The sequence below is a fragment of the Anomaloglossus baeobatrachus genome, chromosome 6 (genome assembly GCF_048569485.1).
Source record: "Anomaloglossus baeobatrachus isolate aAnoBae1 chromosome 6, aAnoBae1.hap1, whole genome shotgun sequence".
Lineage (NCBI taxonomy): Eukaryota > Metazoa > Chordata > Amphibia > Anura > Aromobatidae > Anomaloglossus > Anomaloglossus baeobatrachus.
In genome coordinates this window covers 238,900,654-238,926,961 of record NC_134358.1, presented here as the reverse complement: position 1 = coordinate 238,926,961, position 26,308 = coordinate 238,900,654, and the positions used below count along the sequence as shown (strand labels likewise).

Here is a 26,308-nt window from a genome sequence, read left to right as displayed (position 1 = left end):
CATTTGATGCCATACAGGTAAAGCTGCCCGTATTCAGCATCAGCGCACAATTCATTTTAGCAGTGCGACCATGCCACTGGTGTGAGCTCACAATCATTCAGGAACGCATCGAACCTTGGTAAACAGACAGCCGGGAGACTATGGAGCAGTATATTGTCGGTCTATACAAAATCCGGCACTCTGAGATAAGCATAAGTGAAAACGATCTTCAGTAGTATAGAAGAAAAAAGGTGGCACGCACCAAGTGGGAATCTGCATTTATTTAGGGATGCGGGGGGCATCAGAGATGACGGCGGTCGTTTCACGCTCACAGGCGCTGTCGGGTCCAGACTCCCTTTTTTTCTACATAAGTATCAGTGAATTTTAACCATGGTCCAATCATGGAACACGTGTTTCACAATTCCATTGGACCACAATTAAAATCCAATTATTTATACTTACCTCACTGTGCTGGATTTTGTATCTACAATACACGGAGTTGGATCTTATCCAGGCACCTATATACTTCAGGACGGCCATATTTCCTACTTTTAAGGAGCAGTATACCCCTGAAACTTTGTGATAATCCCTTTCAGCTGTGTCACTTCCATCACGTACGTATTCTCCACACATTGGAGTGTTGGCCCACTTACTTGTGTTTTCCAATTTACCAGTCTGTTCATGGCCATCCTATGGTAGACTTGTCTGACAGCAATTTGAACTTCACTACAACATTCAGCAATGCCCTTACCTCTGCCTGGAGGCTGCTGTATGCAGTGCTGTCTATTACAGTTTCAATTGGCAAATAAGATTTTAATTCAGACTGCCCGGTCATGCTGGAAATAAAGGGGAATCCTAACAGAGTGCACATTGCACACTGTCACAATTCAGTAATCTACAATCACATTTAGTAACTGCAGAAATTTCTTTTGAATCTGGAAATCGCCTTTTGGTGACTTTCCCACAATGAGTAATTTGTGAGTTTTTGATATTGCAGATTTTTTGCACCTATTAGCTAAATTAGGTTAATATAGTGGACACAGCATGTGAAAGAAGGTGCTCTGGAGACAAAAGTAGAACTTTTTTGGCTAAACACAAAACACTATGTGTGGAGGAAAACTAACACTGCACATCACCTTAAAAATCACCATCCCATAGTCAAACATGGTGGTGGTAGAATCATGCTGTGGGGATACTTTCTTTTCTTCAGCAGGGACAGTGAAGCTGGTCAGAGGTGATGGGAAGATGGATGGTGCTAAATACAGGGAAATGCTGGAGGAAAACCAGTTAGGGGTTGCGAAAGGCTTGAGACTGGGGCGTAGGTTCATATCCTAGCCAGAGCTACAATGGATGGTTTAGATTAAAGCAATCCATTTAGTCCAGTCCAAAATCCCATTCAGAATCTTTGATAAGACTTGAAAATTGCTGTTCACACTCTCAATCCAATCTCACTGAGCTAGAGATAGTTTGCAAAAAAAAATGGACAAACATTTCAGCCTCTAGATGTGCATGTGTCATGTATCATTTCATTTATACTTCACGAATACTTGTTTCTTGGTGTTGATATACCACATAAAAATACAGATAAGTTTGTTGGTGTAATGTGAAACAATATTGAAAAGTTCATAGGGTATGAATAATGTTTCAAGGCACTGTATATCTTTTTATATATAAAACTAGAAGGTGGCCCGATTCTACGCATCGGGTATTCTAGAATTTACGTATTGTGTAGTTAATGTATGATTTTTGTTATATATATATATATATATATAGATGTTGTTGTCTGTAGTTACCAAGTGTTTGTGTAGGGGCTGTACATGTTCTGGGTGTTGTCTGGGTGTGGCGGGGGGTGAGAGCGGTGTTGTTTGTGTGTTGCGTTATTTGTGGAGCGCTGTGTGTCTGTATCGTTGTGTGTGTGTTATGCGCGGGTTGGTGTGGGTGTGGAGTGTGTGTGTGTGTGTTTTGGGGGAGGTATGTTTTGTGCAATGTGTGTGTTGTGCGGTATGTGCGTATATTTTTGAGTGCCGCGGTGTTTGTGTGTTGGGTGTTGTGTGTGTGGGTGTCTGTGTATGGCAGTGTTTGTGGTTCCCAGTGTGTATGTGGTGTGTTGTGCAGTGCGTGTGTGGCAGTGTGTGTGTGTGTGTGTGTGTGTGGGTTTTGGGGGGGAGGTGTGCACCCCCCATCGTGCTCCATCCCCCATGCTGCGCACCCCCCATCGTGCTCCATCCCCCATGCTGCGCACCCCCCATCGTGCTCCATCCCCACTCCCCATTGTGCTCCATCCCCCATGCTGCGTACTCCCCATCGTGCTCCATCCCCCATGCTGCGCATTCCCCATCGTGCTCCATCCCCCATGCTGCGCACTCCCAAACGTGCTCCATCCCCCATGCTGCGCACTCCCCATCTGTTGTGAATGTTAGTTATGTCTTGGCTGCTGGGAGGCTCCCTCTGGTGGCCAGGAATGGTTTGGACAGAGACCAGGTGTGTTGTGCAGTGGGTGTTTCCTTTGCTAACTCTCTGCTTATTTAAGTCCTGGTCTGATTGCAGGCTGTTGCCGGATGTCAGTTGTTCTTTGTATCTCCAGCCTGCTTAATCCTGCTCTACATCACATCCACTCCAGATAAGTTCTTGCTCTTTATTTATTGCCTGGTTCTTTTGCTTATCTGGCTTTGTCATTTGTTATGGTTGGTTTCAGTTTATTTCCTTCCAGGGATTTTCCCCCTCAGTGGATTGTTGGGGAACTCCCTGCAGTTCTGTGTGGAGTATAGCTCCTTTGGGTCCATGTGTTTATGGCTTGTTGAATTTGTTATAATTCTTGTTTTCTGTTCATTGGTATGACAAGGGCACCTGGTATAGGACGGAGTTCAAATCGAGCGATCTGAGGGCCTTTTTGTACTATCAGGAAGTTGGTATTTTGCAGGGTTTTTCTCTGGCTACCATCAGTCCCTTTCCTGTCTTTTCCTATTTTAGTCAGCGGGGGCCTCACCTTTTGATAATCCTGTCATCTACCTGTGTATTGTGTTTTTCCTATATCACCGCAGTCTTTGAATGTGGGGGGCTTGCTATTCTTGTCTATTTTCTGAGGCAGAGAGTTATTCATCTTTCCTACCTTTAGGATAGTTAGTTCTCCGGCTGGGTTCGCGGTGCACAGGATGTTAGTTCACCCCTCGGCTACTTCTAGTTGTGTTGGTTAGTAAGGGGATGGCGGACAGATTAGTTGCCAATGCTCTTGTCACCTTTTTGCCAATGATTTGTGGTGATCTTCCATGGTTCCGGATTATAACACCCATCGTGCTCCATCCCCCATGCTGCGCACTCCCCATCGTGCTCTATCCCCCATGCTGCGCATTCCCCATCATGCTCCATCTCCCCATGCTGCGCACTCCCAAACGTGCTCCATCCCCCATGCTGCGCACTCCCCATTGTGCTCCATCCCCCATGCTGCGCACTCCCCATTGTGCTCCATCCCCCATGCTGCGCACCCCCCATCGTGCTCCATCCCCCATGCTGCACACTCCCCATCGTGCTCCATCCCCCATGCTGCGCACCCCCCATCGTGCTCCATCCCCCATGCTGCGCACTCCCCATCGTGCTCCATCCCCCATGCTCCACACTCCCCATCGTGCTCCATCCCCCATGCTGCGCACCCCCCATCGTGCTCCACAGTCACACATCACACAGTATACACGCACACATCTGATCGCATACACTCACACACACACACCCCACTTCTCCCTGTGCCCACCGGTGGGCGGTCCCAGCAGCTGTGCTGCACGCCATGCTCCTCTGCCGACACTCACAGATCCGATCGCATACACTCACACACACACACTCACACATCAGAACACACTCACACACATCCGATCGCATACACACACACACTGACGATATCGCACATACGCGCTCACACAATCACAATATCCGGAGATACCACATGCTTCCGGCCATGTGATCCTCCGACAGGTCCTGGAAGGTCACTGCACGCATAGTATCGCCGCCGAGAAGCAAGCGATATCACGGGATGTTGTGAGTGTGTGGATGCGATCTGATGTGTGTGTGAGAGTGAGTGTGATCTGATGTGTGTGTGTCTGTTCTTATGTGTGTGCGTGTGTGTGTGTTCTGCCGCTGCGGGACCTTGATGCGCTCACCTCGGGGCGAGAGGCCATTCCGTGTGGGGGGCGGAGCCTGGGCAAGCGGCCAATCCGTGCGGGGGGGAGGCGGAGCCGAGGCGAGCGGCCAATCCGTGCGGGGGGAGGAGCCGAGGCGAGCGGCCAATCCGTGAGGCCGAGCGGCCAATCCGTGCGGGGGGGCAGGGCCATGGCGAGCCCAGAGGCCAATCCGCTGTTTGTCACCGTAAGGACATGGCCAATCCGTGCGGGGGGGGCGGAGCCGAGGCGAGCGGCCAATTTGTGCCGGGGGGAGGAGCCGAGGCAAGCGGCCAATCCGTGCGGGGGGCGGGGCCATGGCGAGCCCAGCGGCCAATCCGCTGTTTGTCACCGTAAGGACACAACTTTGGAGCAAGACAGACAGACAGACAGAATAAGGCAATTATATATATAGATGTCTATTTTTTTGCATTTTCTTTTGCATTCTATTTTGTTTGTGTTAGTACCATATTTTGAGAACGATAGGTCCTAGAGAGCTGAAACCCAGTGTAAAATATTTGGAAGCACCAGATTTACCTATGTGCAGATTAGTTCAGTCATTTGACTGTGCATAAAGAAGAATAGACAACAGAAATTAGATTTTGTGTATAAAAAGATAAACAGTGCCCTGAAAAATTCATAGCCTGGGAACTTTTCCACATTACCACCACACAAAATTTAGGCCTGTTTCAAACGTCAGTGATTCTGGTACGTATGTGCTAGTTTTTATACGTACCAGAATCATGGACATATGCAGACTCATTATAATCAATGGGTCTGCGCACATATCAGTGATTGTTCACTGACCGTGTCTCCTTGTGGCATACAAGCGCATCCGTTATTGCCGCACGGAGACATGTCAGTTTTTTTTCTGGCATCACTGATGTCCCATGGACAACACTAAGGTGTGATCCGTGAAACACATACCAGAAAAACACGGACATTGAAAATAAAAAAGCTTTTAAAACTCACCTTCTCCAGCGACACTGTGTTCGGCAGCTGCTCTCTGCTTCTTCCTGGCATGCATATTCAGTTATGCAGCCACAGCTGACCCGGAAGTAGCTGCAGAGGTGAGAGAAAGCGGCGGCCGGATGCAGCAGAGCCGGAGAGTTCAGCACTACGGACGGCAGGAACAGGACAGGTGAGTTTATGTGCAATCACGGATCACGGAGGGACATATGCATTTTTAACATGTCCGTGAAAAACGTCTGTGTTTTTCACGGACGTGTGAAACAGGCCTTAAATGTATTTTATTGGGATGTTATTTGATATACCAACACTAGGTACCAAGTATTTGTGAAATGTAAAGCAATGATACGTTTTATTAAATATTACAAAAATTTTTTACAAAAATCTAAAAATTGTGACATGCATTTGTATTCAGCCCCCTGAATCAGTACTTTGTAGCACCACATTTCCCTGCAGTTACTGCTGCAAGTCTTTTGGGGTATGTGTCCACAGCATTTTTTGCCCATTTTTCTTGACAAAATAATTCTAGCTCAGTGAGATTGGATGGAGGCGTCTGTGAACAGGAATAGTCTTGTCACAGATTCTCATAGGATTTAGATCTGGACTGTGACTAGGCCATTCACACACATGAATATGCTTTGCTCTAAACCATCCATTGTCAAAAATCTTGACTTTTCATCTTGTTTTTTTGGTGCAGATTACATGTGTGCAGTGTCTACACTACCTGTTTAATAAAGTTAGTTTTACTCACCCCTCCCCAAAAAAACACATCAAAAGTGCTGCGAAACTTTTTTGCACTATTTTTTCTCTTTCTCAATGCTTTCCTTGGGTGAAAAAGAACCACTGATAAGAGTGACATGCTGCAGATTCCAAAAATGCAAGTAAGCCAAGGTGTAGAAATTCTGCAGCATCAAAAACAAACAAACACTGATCGTGGGACGTAGCTTTACATGGTTATATTATATCGGTTAATAAAATATTACATACACTAGTACATAGGGTTAACAGTAGAAGACTAGCTAGCAGAAGAAAATCCAATAGTGAACAGACTGCCTTCAGTCCGACACACCAAATCGCTTTACATAGGATTAAAGAATTATTCCACCAGGGGACACATAGAGGACACCGACACATAACAGACAAAACGATGGACGGATTCAAGGGACTATATAAATGGTGCAACTGTGGCGCCCTGGACAAGCCAGTACGTCAATGTGGCACCCTGGACAAGCCAGGACGTCACAGGTACTGCAACAACACACCCCACACCCCGGTTAGGCACATCAGTCACACACAAATCCTTGTTGCCCCCCTCCAGGGGCTGATGTCCACACCAGGTGGGGTGGAGCCAGGCGGTTGGCCCCACCCACAGAGGAGTTCACAGTCCTGGAGGCGGGAAAGGACAGTAGTGCAGTTAAGGAGAGTGAAAGGGAAGGAGTAAGAAGGAGTAGTAGAGGAGCAGACTGACCGTGTCTGGGTACGTGGCCCGGGCACATACAGCAAGGTTGGCAGACGGTGGTGACCGTCTGCAGGAGGGGCCGATCGACGCGGAACCGTAGGACCAGGGACGGGCGGTGGCCCTCCGGTACCGAACCGGGGAGCGAAGAGAAGCCAGCACCATCCGGCAGGGCCTACGGACCCCGACCAGGCTTGGAGTCGCCGTAAAACCGGTCAAATCCGTTAGCGACGGGAACCTCCGGGGTTTCCCAGCAGCAAAGACCCGATTGAAGGCAACCGCTCAACCGTGAAGGGAAATACAGTCACCGCCAAGGCTACATTTCCCAGGGCCAGAGCCTGCGGGCAAAAGGGGCTCCCTCGGCATCTATCCACGCTGGGGAGCGGGTTACCGGTGGGAAGCCATCGGGGCCGAAAACACACTACAGTTTGCAGGGAAAGGCAGTCACCGCCAACCTACCGGGAGTGATCACCGAAGCCGTCTGCGGAACCCGTCCATCCAGCCGTTTGTTTTACCAGAGACTCCGTGTACGTTACTGGCTGAGTGAGTATCACAGTGCCGTCTGGCACCGCGCTGCCCCCGCACCTCACCAAACCCTGCCATCCGCATTCCAGTCACCTCACTGGGCCCCGGGACCACCCAAAACCCCCTACCCACGGAGGGGAGAGAAACATCTCGGCTGCTCCCTGTCATCGCTCCCGGGATCCCCGTCCAGAGCAGCAGTGGTGTCCCAACCTCACCACAAACCATGGGTGGCGTCACGAACCGACTTCCCAAACCCCAAAAAGTATCCCCTTTCACTCACGGGCGAGGAGCGCCGCTCGAGTCCCCGGATCCGGCCCACCGCTCGTGCCACCAAGCAGCGAGCAGTGAGCAGCAGGCTGCGGCAGCGCCGGACCCGACCGCCAGCGAGAGCGCAGCAGCGACGGCCCCCCTCCCCGCCCGCGACACAACAATAACGAATACTAAAGTATATCACAGTCTAGAAAACAATGGCAGCAGGAGATGTGCACTTTAAAAGGACCTGACCAGTAATAATAAAGTCTTACCACTTCTCAGACTCGGGGTGAGAAGTTCAGACTTTTTGCAGTTTGGCACCTGAGATCATTTACTATCAAGTCGGCCATAAACATTACACGGCTGTGGGCTGAATGATGCTTTGGCAAGTTGTTGGTCTGACTATCCCATATACTATTGGGGGTTCCTGTGCTCTCCATGAGAAAGTTGCCAGCTGACATGTCTGCTGATGGCTTATCTCTGAGAGAATATCTCTGACAGTCCTTAATTTGACCTACCCAATCGACATCTTCCCTGACTGTTAGGTGACCGGCGTTTCCATACAGGAGCAGATACAGTTAGGTCCAGAAATATTTGGACAGTGACACAAGTTTTGTTATTTTAGCTGTTTACAAAAACATGTTCAGAAATACAATTATATATATAATATGGGCTGAAAGTGCACACTCCCAGCTGCAATATGAGAGTTGTCACATCCAAATCGGAGAAAGGGTTTAGGAATCATAGCTCTGTAATGCATAGCCTCCTCTTTTTCAAGGGACCAAAAGTAATTGGACAAGGGACTCTAAGGGCTGCAATTAACTCTGAAGGCGTCTCCCTCGTTAACCTGTACTCAATGAAGTAGTTAAAAGGTCTGGGGTTGATTACAGGTGTGTGGTTTTGCATTTGGAAGCTGTTGCTGTGACCAGACAACATGCGGTCTAAGGAACTCTCAATTGAGGTGAAGCAGAACATCCTGAGGCTGAAAAAAAAGAAAAAATCCATCAGAGAGATAGCAGATATGCTTGGAGTAGCAAAATCAACAGTCGGGTACATTCTGAGAAAAAAGGAATTGACTGGTGAGCTTGGGAACTCAAAAAGGCCTGGGCGTCCACGGATGACAACAGTGGTGGATGATCGCCGCATACTTTCTTTGGTGAAGAAGAACCCGTTCACAACATCAACTGAAGTTCAGAGCACTCTCAGTGAAGTAGGTGTATCTGTCTCTAAGTCAACAGTAAAGAGAAGACTCCATGAAAGTAAATACAAAGGGTTCACATCTAGATGCAAACCATTCATCAATTCCAAAAATAGACAGGCCAGAGTTAAATTTGCTGAAAAACACCTCATGAAGCCAGCTCAGTTCTGGAAAAGTATTCTATGGACACATGAGACAAAGATCAACCTGTACCAGAATGATGGGAAGAAAAAAGTTTGGAGAAGAAAGGGAACGGCACATGATCCAAGGCACACCACATCCTCTGTAAAACATGGTGGAGGCAACGTGATGGCATGGGCATGCATGGCTTTCAATGGCACTGGGTCACTTGTGTTTATTGATGACATAATAGCAGACAAGAGTAGCCGGATGAATTCTGAAGTGTACCGGGATATACTTTCAGCCCAGATTCAGCCAAATGCCGCAAAGTTGATCGGACGGCGCTTCATAGTACAGATGGACAATGACCCCAAGCATACAGCCAAAGCTACCCAGGAGTTCATGAGTGCAAAAAAGTGGAACATTCTGCAATGGCCAAGTCAATCACCAGATCTTAACCCAATTGAGCATGCATTTCACTTGCTCAAATCCAGACTTAAGACGGAAAGACCCACAAACAAGCAAGACCTGAAGGCTGTGGCTGTAAAGGCCTGGCAAAGCATTAAGAAGGAGGAAACCCAGCGTTTGGTGATGTCCATGGGTTCCAGACTTAAGGAAGTGATTGCCTCCAAAGGATTCGCAACAAAATATTGAAAATAAAAATATTTTGTTTGGGTTTGGTTTATTTGTCCAATTACTTTTGACCTCCTAAAATGTGGAGTGTTTGTAAAGAAATGTATACAATTCCTACAATTTCTATCAGATATTTTTGTTCAAACCTTCAAATTAAACGTTACAATCTGCACTTGAATTCTGTTGTAGAGGTTTCATTTCAAATCCAATGTGGTGGCATGCAGAGCCCAACTCGCGAAAATTGTGTCACTGTCCAAATATTCCTGGACCTAACTGTATATCATTGGCGCAACCCGTGCAGACAAACAGGCCCATTTTCACCTCCATAGCAGGTTATTATTGATGAGCTATTTCTATTTGGACTACAGAGATCATTAAAAAGTGTCAGCCATATCCTTCGATATCGGAGAGTAAACCTAAAAATTAGTCTAATGTATGTGGGGGCCTTTGCACAGTTGAGAACAGGCACTGGACCTGTGACATATAACAAAAAGGTAGAAATCAGCTTTGGAAAAATGCAAATACAGTAGAACCTTGGATTAAGAGTAACTTGGTTTGAGAGTGTTTTGCAAGACAAGCAAAGCTTTCTAAAAATTTGTAACTTGGTTTAAGAGCAATGCTTTGTAATAAGAGCAAATACTCACCGTACACACATCCGGTTCTGTCCTCTCACCACGCTCTGACCCGCTCTGGAGGTATATTTCTGTACATATGTACTGTATACCGTACACAGATTACCATTGTACAGTACAGTATATATTATATAGCATATCCATTTGCATTTGTGGATACAGTATTGTGCTTTCTGCTAACCAGTACAGCACATTGCTTATACTGTACCTCTCACACACCAACAATTCTATTGTAAGCTAAAGTGCAGTTTAATTTGTTTTATATGTTTTTTTTACTGTACTTTATTACTGCACTGTGATAATCTTAAATGAATACAGTACATTATATTGTATTACTGTAATAAGTTTTCATAAATACAGTAAATATTTTTGGGTTGTGGAAGGAATGGTCTGCATTTCAATTATTTTCTATGGGAGAATTCGCTTTGATATAAGAGTAACTTGGTTTAAAGGGTACTTTACACGCTGCAATATCAGTACCGATATCGCTAGTGAGCGGTACGCCCCCGTCGGTTGTGCGTCACGGGCAAATCGCTGCCCATGGCACACAACATCGCTTATACCAGTCACACTACTTACCTTCCCTGCGACGACGCTGTGGCCGGCGAACCTCCTCCTTTCTAAGGGGGCGGTTTGTGCGGCGTCACAGCAACATCACACGACAGCCGTCCAATAGAAGCGGAGGGGCGGAGATGAGCGGGCGGAATATCCCGCCTACCTCCTTCATTCCTATTGCCGATGGACGCAGGTAAGGAGATGTTCGTCGTTCCTGCGGTGTCACACATAGCGATGTGTGGTGTCGCAGGAACGACGAACAACATCGTACCTGCAGCAGCAACGAGATTATGAAAAGGAGCGACGTGTTAACGATCAACGATTTTTGATGTTTTTGCGATCTTTGATCATCGCTCCTTGGTGTCACACGCTGCAATGTCGCTAACTGCGCCGGGTGTGCGTCACTAACGACGTGACCCCGACGATATATCGTTCGCAATGTCGCAGCGTGTAAAGCACCCTTAAGAGCACAGTCCCGGAACCAATTATGCTCGTAATCCAAGGTTCCACTGTAGTCCATTATATGTTGCACAGATAACTCACACTTGTCCTCAGGTAAATGTCAGAAAGGAGAAATATTGCTTCTCGGCACCAAAGAAAGTAATAGAACATCACTTTATTTCCATCTTCATTAATATCCACTTAAGGCCTCCTTCACACATCCATGTCTACGGTTCGTGTGAGGTCAGTTTCCGGAGACAGGGACACAAGTAGACCCGTTAAATTCAATGGGTTTGCACACCTCTGTGTTTTCACACGAACCAAGTGTCTGTGTGGAGCACAAGCATGTCTGTAAGCTACACACGGCAACATGTCCGTTTTCTGTTGGCAGCACGGGTATCACACGGATGACACACTGATGTGACATGTATCGGAGAAAACACGTCACTTAAAAAAATTAATTTTTATACTTACCTGTCTGACTCTCCTGTTGCTTCCGGATCCTGCTCATTATGCTCATGAATATTCACTGCACTGACTGTGGACCTGGAAAGCAACAGCAGCACCGGAGACGGGTAAGTCTGTAGCTGCTATACCTTAAAAAAAATGTAAAACGCTATTTCCTGACAGATTAGTACTGTGTCTGTAGATAAGTAGGTTTTTATTTTAAGCTTACAAGTTACCTTTAAGTAGTCATTGTTCACCCAACAATCACCTATAGAATAATTTACTATGATAGGCCCAAGGAACGGCAGTCCAAAGCTGGGGTGTTACCCGATAAGTGGTTTCCCAGTTTTCTGAGGATTTCTGGTAAATCCGCTCTTTTTATGCAGAGGTGTGGGATTTGCGGCCATGTTATTGCATAACTAGACAGGTTTACTATTCAACCTTTTAGGAGAGCTGGATAGCAACATGTTTAATTATTATCAAGGTAAATTCCGTTACTGCGTAGACACCTTGACAAAATAAAGTCATTTCAGATTTCAATCTATGTGTATATGGCGCATGTGTATTTTTACATGCTTCCTGCAATAGCATGTCTTATACGGACAGTCTTACAAGAAGTATTCTACCAGAGTAGGAAAATCTATCAGACAGGTTGGATTTCACCCCATCTGATCCTATTGCTTTTTCAAGATAAGTGGCATTATGTGTCTGGTCAACCACTTATCTCTTTTCTCTGAAGGAATAACATATCTGTTCACCGGGTATGTTTATGGGGAAAATAGAGAAGATAGCCGCTTGCCAAGCTATAGTGTTCTGTCTGTGGTGAGCTCTACTTTACATGAACGCCATCCCTATATATCACAAGTAATGTGAGCTACACATTACGAGAACCTTACAGATACTGGAATCTGTGCAGAATATACACAATGTAGTATTGGTAACCTTTTTAATAATGGTTTCCATTACAGAACTTGACAATTAGATTATGGTCCCATAAATATCTGACAACCTCCTAGAGCATTAGATTGTGAGTTAATGCTTAACATTCTTGCAGCCCGGTCAGTCCACTGCCAATCCCGTTCTATAGGTGGACAGCTTTTTTATCCCAACAGAAGAATTGAGGCCTGATGGGTGGAGGCACCTATTGCTTAATATCACTGAGATGAGATTTACACGATGCGAACCTTGCGATAAGTGCGTAAACCCCCACTCTCGCCAACTGGCATCTGGTGTCTACAAAGGGCAGAAGTCTCACTGACAGCTGGTGATACCTTCTGCCATCTGTGATCAGCTTAATAATCTGCTGTCACCAGCCTCTGATCCACTTTATTCTGAGGTTAGCATTCGTTTCTAAGAAAGCTTGTACCTCTACTAGATTCCGCAGACACCGAGACCAAAAACAACTGCTGGAAAGGTATAGACAGACCACAGCTACTAATCAGACTGCTTTATGTATGCTATTTAAATCATCTGGAATCGGATTGGTTGCATGGGCAAATGATCCACTGATTTTTACCTAAGTCCCCCCATTTAATAGTTTGGCTAGGACTACTCAAGTACAAAACTCTCTTTTACAAGACCCCTATAAACCACTAATAAAACTGAAGAAACCTGGAGGTCCAGTTATGGAGAGCTGCACCTGCAAAAGCATAAAATGCATCGAAACCCTTCCCCACATAATGTCTAGGGGGCTGATTACAATAACTAAGCACTGTACTTAGAGGTCCCTATAAGGGTGTCGATAACAATGATCAGGGGCTCTTGACCCAGGCTTCTTGTTCAGTGTCCCAGACCTCCAGTGGATGCCACTTTCAAGTGTACGTGGCGTTGATAGCCTGCAGCTCCCTACCTACCACCATCTGGCTATTGTTGAACAGTAGTCAATATAGCGTGAGGTGGCACTGGAGGGGGTGACTATGGCTCATTATTACTGGTGAGGCACATCAGTGGCATTATTACTGTAGATAGCATACGACACTGAAGCATTATTAATAAAACGGAGCATTCATGAGCATTATTACTTAAAGGGGTTATCTGGGAGTCGGACCTATGTATTTTTTCTTATAAGGCTAAGAATAGTGATGGGTGAACCCGTACTGTAAAAGTCCAAATCCACACGGTTTCAAAAGTACCCGAATGCCTGACCCGGGCCCGGAGTTCTCAGGGAACTTTGAGCAATGATCCGGAAATAAAAAATAATATAAAAGGAAAAATAAAAAGATATAAGAATAAAGCAAGCGCATTATAATTACCAAGTCTCCGGCATAGCTGTAACTGCTTCTGGGGCTGCTCATTATGGGTCATCCATATGCACTGCGTTCCCTGCTCACCTGCAGTGATTGGTTGCAATCAGACAGCGCTCCCACCCTCTGTAACAGCATGTCTGACTGAAACCAATCACAGGTGCTGTATGAGGGTCCCTATTGTGGTGTAAAACTAAATAAAAACTGTCGTAGAGTCCCACCATATTATGATACCCAGCACAGATAAAGCATACAGCTACAGGTTGCAGCCCCCAGCTGTGTGCTTATCTTGGCTGTGTATCAAAATAAAGAGAATTTTGTTTACCGTATTTTTCGGACCATAAGACGTACTTTTTTCCCCCCAAATGTTGGGGGAAAGTTGGGGGTGCGTCTTATGGTCTGACTATAGGGCTGCGGCCGGGAATGAGGGTGCTGCAGGTCATCGGGGGCACGAGCAGGCAGCAGCAGCGCCTGCCGTGACCACGTGGGCCCGCTCATTACATATGCACGCCCATCCTCCCGCCCATCTCTCAGCGCTGAAGCCGGCACTGACAGGTGGGCGGGAGGACGAGCGGGGACGCGCGCATAGCAAAGAGCCGGCCGCATGATCACCCCTGGCAATTACAGCCTGGAGTGATCATGTGCAGCTGTATTCACTGCCCCCCGCGCGTCATTACCAGCGCGGGGTGCAGTGAATCAGTACACTCATCCGTCCCCGTGTGTGGAGCCGCCCCCCTGCTGCACGCGATGTCTTCCTGTCTGTGCCGGTCAGCTGATCTGTGCCGGTCAGCTGATCTGTGCTGAGCTGGTCAGCTGATCGGCACAGACAGGAAGACATCGCGTGCTGCAGGGGAACGGCTCCACACACACAGGTCAGCGTGCCAGAGAGGAAGATATGATCGGTGCTGCAGGGAGTGAGGAAAAGGTGAGTATAAACGTTTATTTTTTTCTCTGTGCTATAGGATACAGGCCATATACCAGGATGGTATATGAGCATGATGGGGGCATATAGCAGGATGGGAGTATGTGAACAGGCTGGATGGGGGGGGGGGGGGGGGGGTATGTGAACAGGCTGGATGGGGGGGGGGTATGTGAACAGGCTGGATGGGGGGGGGGTATGTGAACAGGCTGGATGGGGGGGGTATGTGAACAGGCTGGATGGGGGGGGGGTATGTGAACAGGCTGGATGGGGGGGGGGTATGTGAACAGGCTGGATGGGGGGGGGGTATGTGAACAGGCTGGATGGGGGGGGGTATGTGAACAGGCTGGATGGGGGTTTATAGCAGGATCATATACAAGGCAGGAGGATCATTACCAGGATGGGGTACCTTAGTAGAGAATTTGGGGACATTACCCCCATAACAGTGTCAGCAGCAGATCCTCGCCCCATAACAGTGTGTCATGACCACATTTTTTGCTTAAAGTTTTATTTTCCCATTTTCCTCCTCTAAAACCAGGGTGCGTCTTATAGTCCGGTGCGTCTTATAGTCCGAAAAATACGGTACCGTAAATCCTTTTTCTTATAGTTCCGACATGGGAGACCCAGACCATGGGTGTATAGCTTCTGCCTCCGGAGGACACACAAAGTACTACACTAAAAGTGTAGCTCCTCCCTCCGAGCATATACACTCCCCGCATGACAAATCCAACCAGTTTAGTGCAAAAGCTGAAGGAGGACATCCACCCATAAGTAGAGATAGAGTAAAACCCGGAATAACCGGAACCTCTGTCTACAATAACAGCCGGTGAAAAACACACGAAACAAGAAGGCTGCCAACAGGCAACAGGGAGGGTGCTGGGTCTCCCATGTCGGAACTATAAGAAAAAGAATTTACGGTAAGTAAACAAAATTCTCTTTTTCTTCATCGTTCCTTATGGGAGACCCAGACCATGGGACGTCTCAAAGCAGTCCATGGGTGGGAATAAACAGAAACTGAGAAGTAGGCAAACCTAACTTCACAAATGGGCGACAGCCGTCCGAAGGATGCGTCTGCCCAAGCTCGCATCTGCCGAAGCATGAGCATGCACTTGGTAGTGCTTCGAAAGGGTGTGCAGACTAGACCAAGTGGCAGCCTGACAGACCTGCTGAGCCGTAGCTGAAGAGGCACCGACAGCTCTGGTCGAGTGCGCCTTAATCCCCGGCGGGGGAGGCACCTGAGAATATTGGTAGGCATCGGATATGGCCGACCTAATCCAACGAGCTAGGGTCGGTTTAGAAGCCGAGAGACCCTTGCGCTGACCTGTGGTCAGCACAAAAAGAGAGGTGCACCGCCTAAGAACAGCGGTGCGAGACACATAGATCCGGAGCGTCCGCACCAAATCTAAAGCATGCAACGCTTTCTCAAAGCGATGCACAGGGGCCGAACAAAGGGAAGACAATGAAATGTCCTGGTTAAGGTGGAAAGGAGACACCACCTTAGGGAGAAGGCCCGAAGTCGGACGGAGAACCACCTTGTCTTGGTGAAAAAAAACAAAAAGGGTGACTCCGAAGAGAGCACAGTCAAATCAGAGACTCTCCTGAGAGAAATTATGGCCACCAGAAAAACCACTTTTCTGTGAAAGACGAAACAACGAAACCTCCCTAAGAGGCTCAAAGGGGGGTTTCTGTAAGGCCGTGAGGACCAGATTAAGGTCTCAGGGATCCAGAGGCCGCCGGTAAGGCGGAATGATGTGAGATGCGCCCTGCATGAAGGTGCGCACCTGGGCCAGCCGGGCGATACGCCGCTGGAGCAACGCTGACAGAGCCGAGACCTGTCCCTTGAGGGAATTGAGGGACAGTCCTAGCTGCAGACCGGACTGTAGAAAGGACAGGATGGTTGGCAAGGAAAAACGGCCAAGGGGCATAGCCGGAAGAACGACACCAGGACAGGAAAATTCTCCAAGTCCTATGGTAAATCCTGGCCGAGGAAGACTTCCGAGCCTGAGTCATAGTGAAGATGACCTCGGAAGGAATGCCTGAAGCCGTAAGGATTCAGGGCTCAAGAGCCACGCCATCAATCTGAGAGCCGCAGAATTCTGGCGGAAAAACGGACCCTGTGAGAGAAGGTATGGGCGGTCCGGGAGATGCCACGGCACCTCTACGGACAGACGGAGCAGGTCTGGGAACCAAGCTCGCCTGGGCCAGTCTGGGGCGATGAGTACGACCCGACGGCCCTCCATTCTGATCTTGCGCAGGACTCTGGGCAAGAGAGCTAGGGGGGAAACACGTAGGCCAGACAGAACTGGGACCAATCTTGAACCAGCGCGTCCGCTGCCAAGGCCTGAGGATCGTGGGAGCGAGCCACGTAAACCGGGACCTTGTTGTTGTGCCGGGATGCCATTAGATCCACTTCCAGAGTGCCCCGCCTGCGGCAGATTGACCCAGGTCCCTGGGAGGTGAGCGCTCCGTCCGGCAGGATCCTGAAAAGGGCTGCGGATGGAGACCGGTCTCCTGCAAAGCAGTGAGAACCGTGATGGCTCCCACTTCAAGCCAGAGCCCCAGGGGATGGTGAAGGAGCGCGGCATGTGAAGGCTCCAGCCTTGTAAAATCAACCTTAACAGCACCGCCGACACAGTGGGGTGAGAAGGGACATGCCGGGAGTCCAGATTGGACCCGCTTTTCTTCCAAATCTTTGAAATCAAAAATCAATAATCAGAGGATGCATGTGTGTGTGTGACCTCCTGAACACAAAGCATTGAACTGGTTGGATTTGTCATCCGGGGAGTGTATATGCTCGGAGGGAGGAGCTACACTTTTAGTGTAGTACTTTGTGTGTCCTCCGGAGGCAGAAGCTATACACCCATGGTCTGGGTCTCCCATAAGGAACGATGAAGAAAAGAGGAACTGCATGCAGCATTTTTTTTAATTGAAGAAACTATTTTTAAAAAAATGCGTGCGGTCCCCTCCAATTTTGATACCCAGCCATGATAAAGCAGACAGCTGGGAGCTGGTATTCTGAGGCTGCTGAAGCCCATGGTTATTCGGCCCCTCAGCCTAAAAACAGCAGCCTGCCAATCACACATCCATGCTCACAGAACAATTGCATTAATAATCGTTCTGTGCACATACACTGGAGATCAGAAATTAGAGAACAACACACAATATCCTGACTGTTAAGTTGATTGTGTAGTCATATGTGATTATATTCTAGCAGTAGTTTAATAAATTATATTTATTTTAAAGCACATAATAAAAATGTAAATGCGATACATGAACAAACACTCATCAAAATTAGAGAACTCTTTCAGATACCTGCAAGTTATTGGTGTTAATCTGGCACCTTGTGCTAATTTCCCTAATTATCTGACAAACCCTATAATTGACAGCCTAACTTTCCAGTTTGCATTGACTTTGCAGAAATGGTGTGCCGTTCCAAAGTGACTGAAACCCTCCAGCAGCAGGTTGTAAAGATGAAGGCCAAAGGCGTGACCCTATCAGCCATACCAAGAGAAGTTAGTCATTCCAAGTGTGTGATTTCAAGAATATTGCATCTTTAGAACATCACAAACTCTTTCAAGTCCCCCAAGAAGGCTGGTCACCCTCAAAAGACAAATGCAAGAGAGGACAGGATAATGCGGAGAATCTCCGTGGGTAATCGTTTCAACACTGCAGCTGGAATTGCTCACCAGTTCAGCACTGAACAGGTAAAGGATCTGTTTTCTCATACAGTGTCACCATGTTTAAGAGCATTTGTACTGAATGCCCACTCTGCAGCGACCAAATCTCTCATTAGCAGAAAGTATCAAAAATCTAGACTCACTTTTGCTGAGGAGCATGTTGTGTGGACAGAGGAGAAGTGGTCATAGTTCATTTTAGTGATGAAAGCAAGTTTAATATATTTGGATCTGATGGGAAACATTCATTCGTCGTCAAACTGGGGAAAGACTGAACCCAAAGTGTGTCAAGAAGTCAGTGAAAGGTGGTGGAGGAAGTGTCAGGTTTTGGGGAATGTTTTCTGCAGCACAAGTTGGACTTCTCATACAGCAACATGGCAGAGTGAATACAAGTGTGTATCAGAATCTTCTTCAACAACACTTGGTTCCTTTTCTTGCGTTTATCACTCAATCAGCCAGCAATTTTCATGCAGGACAATGCCCCCTGTCACACAGCAAAATGGGTAAAGCAGTTCCTTGAAATAGAAAACATTGAAACAATGAAATGGCCAGCCCAGAGTCCTGATCTAAACCCAATAGAAAATCTCTGGAAAATCCTTGGTGACAAAGTTATGACCAAGCAAGCCACAACAATCAAAGAACTGTGGAAGAAACTGGAAGAAGAGTGGACCAAAATCACACCAGCGCAGTGTGAGAGACTAGTGATGTCCTGTGGCTGCAGATGTGCTGAAGTCATTCAAAGCAAAGGCCTGTACACTTCCTACTGATTGGTGTCTGTTGTTACCTTCAGAAAATTTACTTATAACCTTTCTCTGTGCTACAGTCATTGCTGTTCTCTAATTATGATCATCACATCTTGGGCAAAAAAAAAAGAGTTTATATTGATAAACTTTGGATCTTTGGTAAAATGCTATTCTAGTGGCATGGTGTACCCATTAGAAAAAAAAACAAAAAACCTTGAAATGTTGATCAATGTAGATTACATTATTTCTGAAAAAAGCAAGAGATCATACACTCTAATTTTGATCTCCAGTGTAGAATGTCATTACTCTCGGCAGCACGTCCAGTTAACACAAGACAATGTGTTGCCAAAAAGGATGAAAAAGCTTAAAAAGCTTTTCACCAAATGCTCGTTCATTTGAGAACGGTTTAGATGCAGCCAGTATAAATTAACCCTACATTCTCCTGATTTCGGTTATTTAGAGAGGGCGAAGGGGGAGCTTGGGACCCCTGTTCCGTGTGGAGTGGGAGTCCTGTCCATCATGGAAAATCCTCCTTAAGGCCCCCTTCACACGTACGTGCCTCCGGTACGTGTTTGGCAGTTTTCTCATGTACCGGAGACACGTACACACGTAGACCTATGTATTGCTATGGCTTTGGACACACGGAAGTATTTGCGCACAGAACGTGTGTCCGTTCCGTACTTATGTGTGTCCCTCACGCCAACATGTCCGTTTTCTCTTCGGCATCACGGGTGTCACACGAAACGCAAACGTGTCACACGAAACACACACGGACCACACGGATGTGTTCCGTGTGACACGCACCGGAGAGAAGACATGTGTCTGTGAGGAAAAAAAAACCCCAAACTTTACTCACTTTCTTCTCCAGCCCTGCAGTCTCTGCCGCTGCTGTCACTTGCTGCCGACCGCCGCTCATTATGCTAATTGAATAGTCACCTCACTGCGGGCGGAAGCAGCAGCAGCGGCGATTCGGCAAGACCGGAGACCGTAGATCAGCACCACGGACAGCGAGGCCATGGACAGGCGAGTATAAAGTTTCCGTTCTCTGTGTGTTATCACGGATAACACACGTAGAACACACGTAGCCCATAACCCCGGTCACGGAGGGCAAAACGCACCTCTGACACGTCCGTAAAAAACGTGAGTGATTTTCACGGATGTGTGAAGGGGGTCTAAGGCTGTGTGCCCACAATCAGTGTTTGCAGCGTTTTGGATATCGCATGTTTCAGCTGCGTCCAAGCCGCTGCGTTGTAGAGTACAAGCATAGTGGATGGATTTCTATAAATCCCGTGCCCATTGTGCTTGTTTTTTCCGCAGCAAACACTGACCTGCGGTGCGGCTTTCCAGACTGCAGCATGTCAATTGTTTGCTGCGGATTGGCATGCATCCTCTGTAGGGAGAACACAAGTGAGAGACCGCAACGCACTGAACCCTGATCATGGGCACAGTCAGCAGCGGTCTCCGGTGTTCTCCTTTGCAGGAATCTTGTGGCCCCGCAGGTCAGGATTTGCTGCATCCAGGACACAGTGAGTCCTGATCTTGGGTACATACCCTAAACATTTAGAGGGAACCTGGCAGGACATTAATGGTGTCTGGCCAGCATGAATCAAAGAGTTGTTGCTGTATTGTTTAAGAGTAAACCTACTGTGAAATTCAGGGTCCAGGCATCTTAGATGACTAGTCCAGGAGGCCTTCCCTGACAGGTTTCTCCATCTGTGTGCATATAGAGAGATCTATCAGTCATGAGGAGGGAATAAAGGCCGCTTTACACGCTGCGTACCCACCCCCATCGTTTGTGCGTCACGGGCAAATCGCTGCCCGTGGCGCACAACATCGCGTGGACCCGTCACACTACTTATCTGCCTAGCGACGTCGTTGTGACCGGCGAACCGCCTCCTTTCTAAGGGGGCGGTTCGTGCAACGTCACTAAGCGGCCACCCAATAGATGCGGAGGGGCGGAGATGAGCGGGACGTAACATCCCGCCCACCTCCTTCTTTCCTTATTGCCGGCGGGCGCAGGTAAGGAGAGGTTCCTCTTTCCTGCGGCGTCACACATAGCGATGTGTGCTGCCGCAGGAACGACGAACAACATCGTACCTGCAGCTGCAACGATAATTGGGAATAGGGGGGCATGTCACCGATTAGCAATTTTGAACGTTTTTGCGACGATTTAAAATCGCTCATAGGTGTCACACGCAACGACATCGCTAAAGCAGCCGGATGTGCGTCACAAATTCCGTGACCCCAACGAGATCGCTTTAGCAATGTCGTAGCGTGTAAAGCAGCCTGTAGGGATCCTGCCTCAGGCTAGGTATCCAAGACACATTGTCCCCAGCCAGATTATCACAGTATGTATTCTCTGAAATGCCAAAGTCTTCATAGTAAAGCATATGATGCCAGTGTCTAATACATGCTGCCTGTCAGGCACTGTGTAAAGGGAATCTCTCAGCAGGTTTTTACTATGTAATCTGAGAGCAGCATAATTCAGAGACCCTGATTCCAGCAATGTGTCACTTTACTTACTGGGCAACATGATCTCATTTTGCTAAAATCACTGTTTGCTGCAGACTAAATAGCAATAATGTGAAAACCTATCAACATAACTGAGAACCACAGTAGAGATATTTTAAAATTGTATTAGTTGCTAATTAGATTACAAAAATAAGAGGAACTCATGATCTGCATTTCATAGCTTTATATCTTATCTCTGTAATCTAATTAGCAACTAATAGATTTTAAAATCTATCTACTGTGGTTCAGTTATGTTGTTAGGTTTTCACATTTATGTGTTTGAGATAACAGTAATATTCATATTTCAGGAATGAGGGTTTCTTTAGTTTTTTTGCAGATCTAGCAGCAGTCTGAATACTCAGCTTTCATATAAACCCGCCCACACCACTGATTGACCACTTTCTGTGCACACTATAAATAGACAGAAAGCTGCCAATCAGTGGTGTGGGCGTGGCTACACTGAGCAGGAGGACTACGTGCCAGGATACACCTAGTCCTCTAACAATAATTTCCTGATGATAAAACACTTGTTATTGAATAAACGACACACAGCTTAGTAAGTGACACATCCCTTGAATCTCTGCTTCTACATCATGCTGCTGTCAGAATACATAGAAAAATTGCTGACAGATTCCCGTTAAGGACCTTTCCAATGCATTTGCCTACATCAAAAAGGCGTAAGGGATCAGGGTCAGAAAGATTGGCTAATATTTTCATAGGTGATGTTCCCTGTCTATCTTGCACTGTGGATCTCATTCTCCTCTACATCTACAAAGATGTATTAACCGGTTTGTAATGTCAGAGGGTCTATCTATCAGGCACATCCTAATTTAGGAACAGTCCATCCTCAGTTATCACTGTGTATTTACACAGAGATATTAACCCCTTCACATCCTATGACGTACCCATACATCACTGTTGGGAAGGGGTCACCGACCTATGACATATGGGTACGTCATAGCGATCTCATGCACAGCAGCCGTGCCCGTGCGATCGCCGCCTGGACATCGGCTTACAAGGCCCTGGCTCTAACAGCCAGAAGCGGTCCCTGCAACGCCACAGGCTGTTTAACCCACTAAATTCTACAAACAATAGTGATTGCAGCATTTAGGGGCTTGAAAAGGGAGTGCGTTCCCTCTGCCAAGTTATCAAGACACCCGCAATGTGATCACACGAGCCCAATAGTTGCCATGGCAACCCGAGGTCTTCATAAGGATATGTGCGCACCAGGCGTTTACCACGTTTTTCGGGTGCGTTTTTGTTCAGAAAACTGCATGACTTTGCTTCACCAGCAAAGTCGATGAGCTTTCACGTTTGCTGTCTGCACACAGCGTTGTTTTAGCTGTGTTTTAGCTATAAACACAAGGCGTGGGTAGTACAGTCACGTGCACAGGAAGAGGATTCCTTGTGTTGGTAAACACAGAAGAGTGAATCCTCCTGGTACCGCCACCCCTGGTTCCACCTCCCGTCCAGCGCCATGTCCGGACAGGAGGTAGAAGCATCTGTGAAATCAAATGTCAACAGTAGAAAAAAAAATATCATACTAACCTGTCTGCAGACTCCCGGGACACGTCCAATCGCTGCAGGACCTGCCGGTGATCAGCTCATGCGGTCACCTGACGACATCAGCTGATCGTATAAGTCTCGCAGTGAGGCTGCCTTTTTACCGCCGGGCCGGCTTAAACTATCAGCTGATGTCATCAGGTGACCGCATCAGCTGATTACTGCCGGGTCCTGCAGTGATCAGACGGGAGTCTGCAGAGAGGTGTGTAGTTTTTTTTTTTTCTACTGATGCATCAGCTGATTGTATAAACGGCGTTTATTATACAATCAGCTGCTGTGTCATGTGATTCACATCCTTGAACCTGACACATTATCTGATCGGTTTGTCTTTTTTTCTGCAAACCGATCAGATGATATTGGATCCCGATTGGACGGCGCAGGACCCTTGACCTAGGATTACTGTGGAGGGGGGTTCTTTATTTCAATAAAGATAGAGTCACTAATTGTGTTGTGTTTTATTTCTAAAAAAAAATATTTTTCTCTGGGTGTTGTTTTTTTTTCTTCTTTATCTTTACTAGAAATTCATGGTGGCCATGTCTAATATTGGCATGACACCATGAATTTCGGGCTTAGGGCCAGTTGGTAATACACAGCTAGCCCTAACCCCATTATTACCCAGCGAGCCACCCGCCATTAGGGCAGCTGAAAGAGTTGGACAGAGCGGCAGAAGATGGCCCTTCTATGAAAGCGCCATTTTCTGGGGCAGCCCACGTCATTTTTTTTTGTTTTTAATTATTTCATAAAATTCTTGAAATAATTAAAAAAAAAAAAAAAAAAAAAGGGCTTTTCTATATTTTTGGTTCCCAGCCAAGTACAAATAGGCAGCTGGGGATTGGGGGCAGCCATACCTGCCTGCTGTACCTGGCTAGCATACAAAAAATATGGCGAAGCCCACGTCATTTTTTTTACGTTTTACGTTTTTGGGCAAAAAACTCCTGCATACAGTCCTGGATGGAGGATGCTGAGCCTTGTAGTTCTGCAGCTGCTGTCTGCTCTCCTGCATACACTAGTGGAGAATGAATGAGAACAGATTGAAGCAGGAAATTAAATCAGATCTTTTTTTTTTCCTTCACCAATCTTTAATGGCATTGTTCACTGATAAAAAAAACCGCAGTGAACAAAAACAAAACACACCAAATTGCGTTAGAAACGCATGCTTTTTTTTATGCGTTTTGCGTTTGTGCGTTTTTTAGCAGCCAGAAACGCAGTGTTTTTGATGCCACAAAAAACCGTTAGGTGCGCACATACCCTAACAACTTCCAGGTCATCCATCTATGTTAGGTCTCTGAGATCATGCCAGGAGCAAGATCTCAGACACTTGTGGCAGTGCAGCACTGACAGATATAATGTATTGCAATCCCAGTATATGGCAATACATTATACCAGTGATCAGAGCAATAAAAGTAAAGGTCCCATATAGGGACTAAAAAAAAAAAAAAAAAGTAAAACATGTAAAAAATAAAAAAATGGAATATTTAAAGAACAAAAAAAATGAAATTAAAGAAAAAAAATTATACTATCAAATGCATTTATTTATGTAAAAACAAAAATATACAAAACAACTAAACATATTTGGTATTGCCACAACCAGAATAACTCGATCTGTCACACTAATTAACCCCTTAATGAGTACTGTAAAAAAAAAAATAAAACAAAAAAAAAAATTAAACTAATTAAGACAAAAAAAATGTGTCTATGTAAGAAAAATGCTGCAACGTGACAAAAAAAAAAAGAAAACCACTATGTGAGAATAAAAAAAAAATACAGTGGGTTTCCTGTGTCTTAATTTCCTATTTATTTCTAACCAATGGATGACTTTTATGGGGCAAAAAAAAGAAATAAAGAAAATGCCACAAAAATGTGTCATACAATGCCGGAAGACCGGAGAGAAGGTAATGTGCTGCGTTATTGGACGGTATTTCAGCACCATGTGTGCGATCTGATGAATGTGGCGCATTTAATGAGTAACGAATTACACCACGGCCACTTCTCTGTACATCTGCAGAGCACCTCCCCTACATAGATGGATAGATGATGGCATTGCCATTGGATTTTTTGTTTAAATAGCAAATATCTCAATAATAAACTCATCAATTGATTTTCTCCTCCTTCCACATTTTCTCCTATTTTTTTCTCCTCTTTTCACCTCTTTCTGTGTCCTCCTCTGTCTACAGTACGTTGTTTTCTCCTCTTTCCACGTTGTTTTCTCCGCTATCTACGTTTTCTCCTCTTTCCACGTTTTCCCGTGCTTCCGTTCACTTTCCGATTCTTTTGCCATTGTGGCTGTTCTATTTCTATTTTTTTTTTTATATATTAACCCATGAAGTGACACACGGACAGACAGCGGCACAGACACACGGACAGACAGCGGCACAGACACACGGACAGACAGCGGCACAGACACACGGACAGACAGCGGCACAGACAGCGGCACAGACACACGGACAGACAGCGGCACAGACACACGGACAGACAGCGAAACAGACACACGGACAGACAGCGAAACAGAAAGCGGCACAGACAGCGGCACAGACACACGGACAGACAGCGGCACAGACACACGGACAGACAGCGGCACAGACACACGGACAGACAGCGGCACAGACACACGGACAGACAGCGGCACAGACAGGTGACTGGAGGAGAAATAGCCCCCTGCTGACATGTACCCCCTGATATGGTATATTCAAATACTCCCTGCCAGTAACAGGCCATGCTGAGACTTGTAGTTCCTCCCCAGCTGCCTGCCCGGGATGAATAACACAAGTGAGCCCACAGTACGGCGCCTGTATGAGCGGAGCACGGATGCCGCCTCAGTTGGGGGCTGCACCGGGACCGGCCGCACTCAGCAGTCTCACCTGGACTCGGATTCGGGGGTCTCCGCTGACAAGTCACGTGATTCGCCCCTCTGCTCCCCGGGCTCTGGAAGTGTGTGGGACTCGTCTCCTTGGTAACAGCCACCAGGGATAGGTGGGCGGGACGAATGGCGAAACGCACTGAATGACGTCCGTATGGCTACATACAAATATGGAGGGGCGGGGTGAGTGAGCGTGACTGGCAGCTGGGTGCTGCCCAATGGGGAGTGTGTGGGGCGGAGCCGCGAAGTCTGCGGCGGGCGCATAGCCGGTCACCATAACAACGGGAGAGGCGTTACAAACAGACAGGTGTTCCTCACACGTGCGAGGCGGTGGGGTAAAGACCGGGTCGGGTAATGACGGAGGTGTGGAATATGACGGAGGGGTCAGATGTGACAGAAGAGTCAGTAACGTTGGAGGGGTCGGGTAATGACGGAGGGGTCGTGTA

General features: G+C 46.9%; 1 protein-coding gene across 3 annotated transcripts in view; it reads right to left on the bottom strand.

Annotated features, from left to right (window-relative positions):
• The window catches only part of MAK (male germ cell associated kinase), a 116,821-nt gene extending 90,797 nt beyond the window's left edge, over positions 1-26,024 (bottom strand). For all 3 annotated transcript variants that reach the window (XM_075314763.1, XM_075314762.1, XM_075314764.1), the window contains exon 1: positions 25,864-26,024. The gene's annotated coding sequence lies outside the window, so the exon portion shown is untranslated. The remainder of the gene's footprint in view (positions 1-25,863) is intronic.
• Positions 26,025-26,308: the final 284 nt, after the last annotated feature.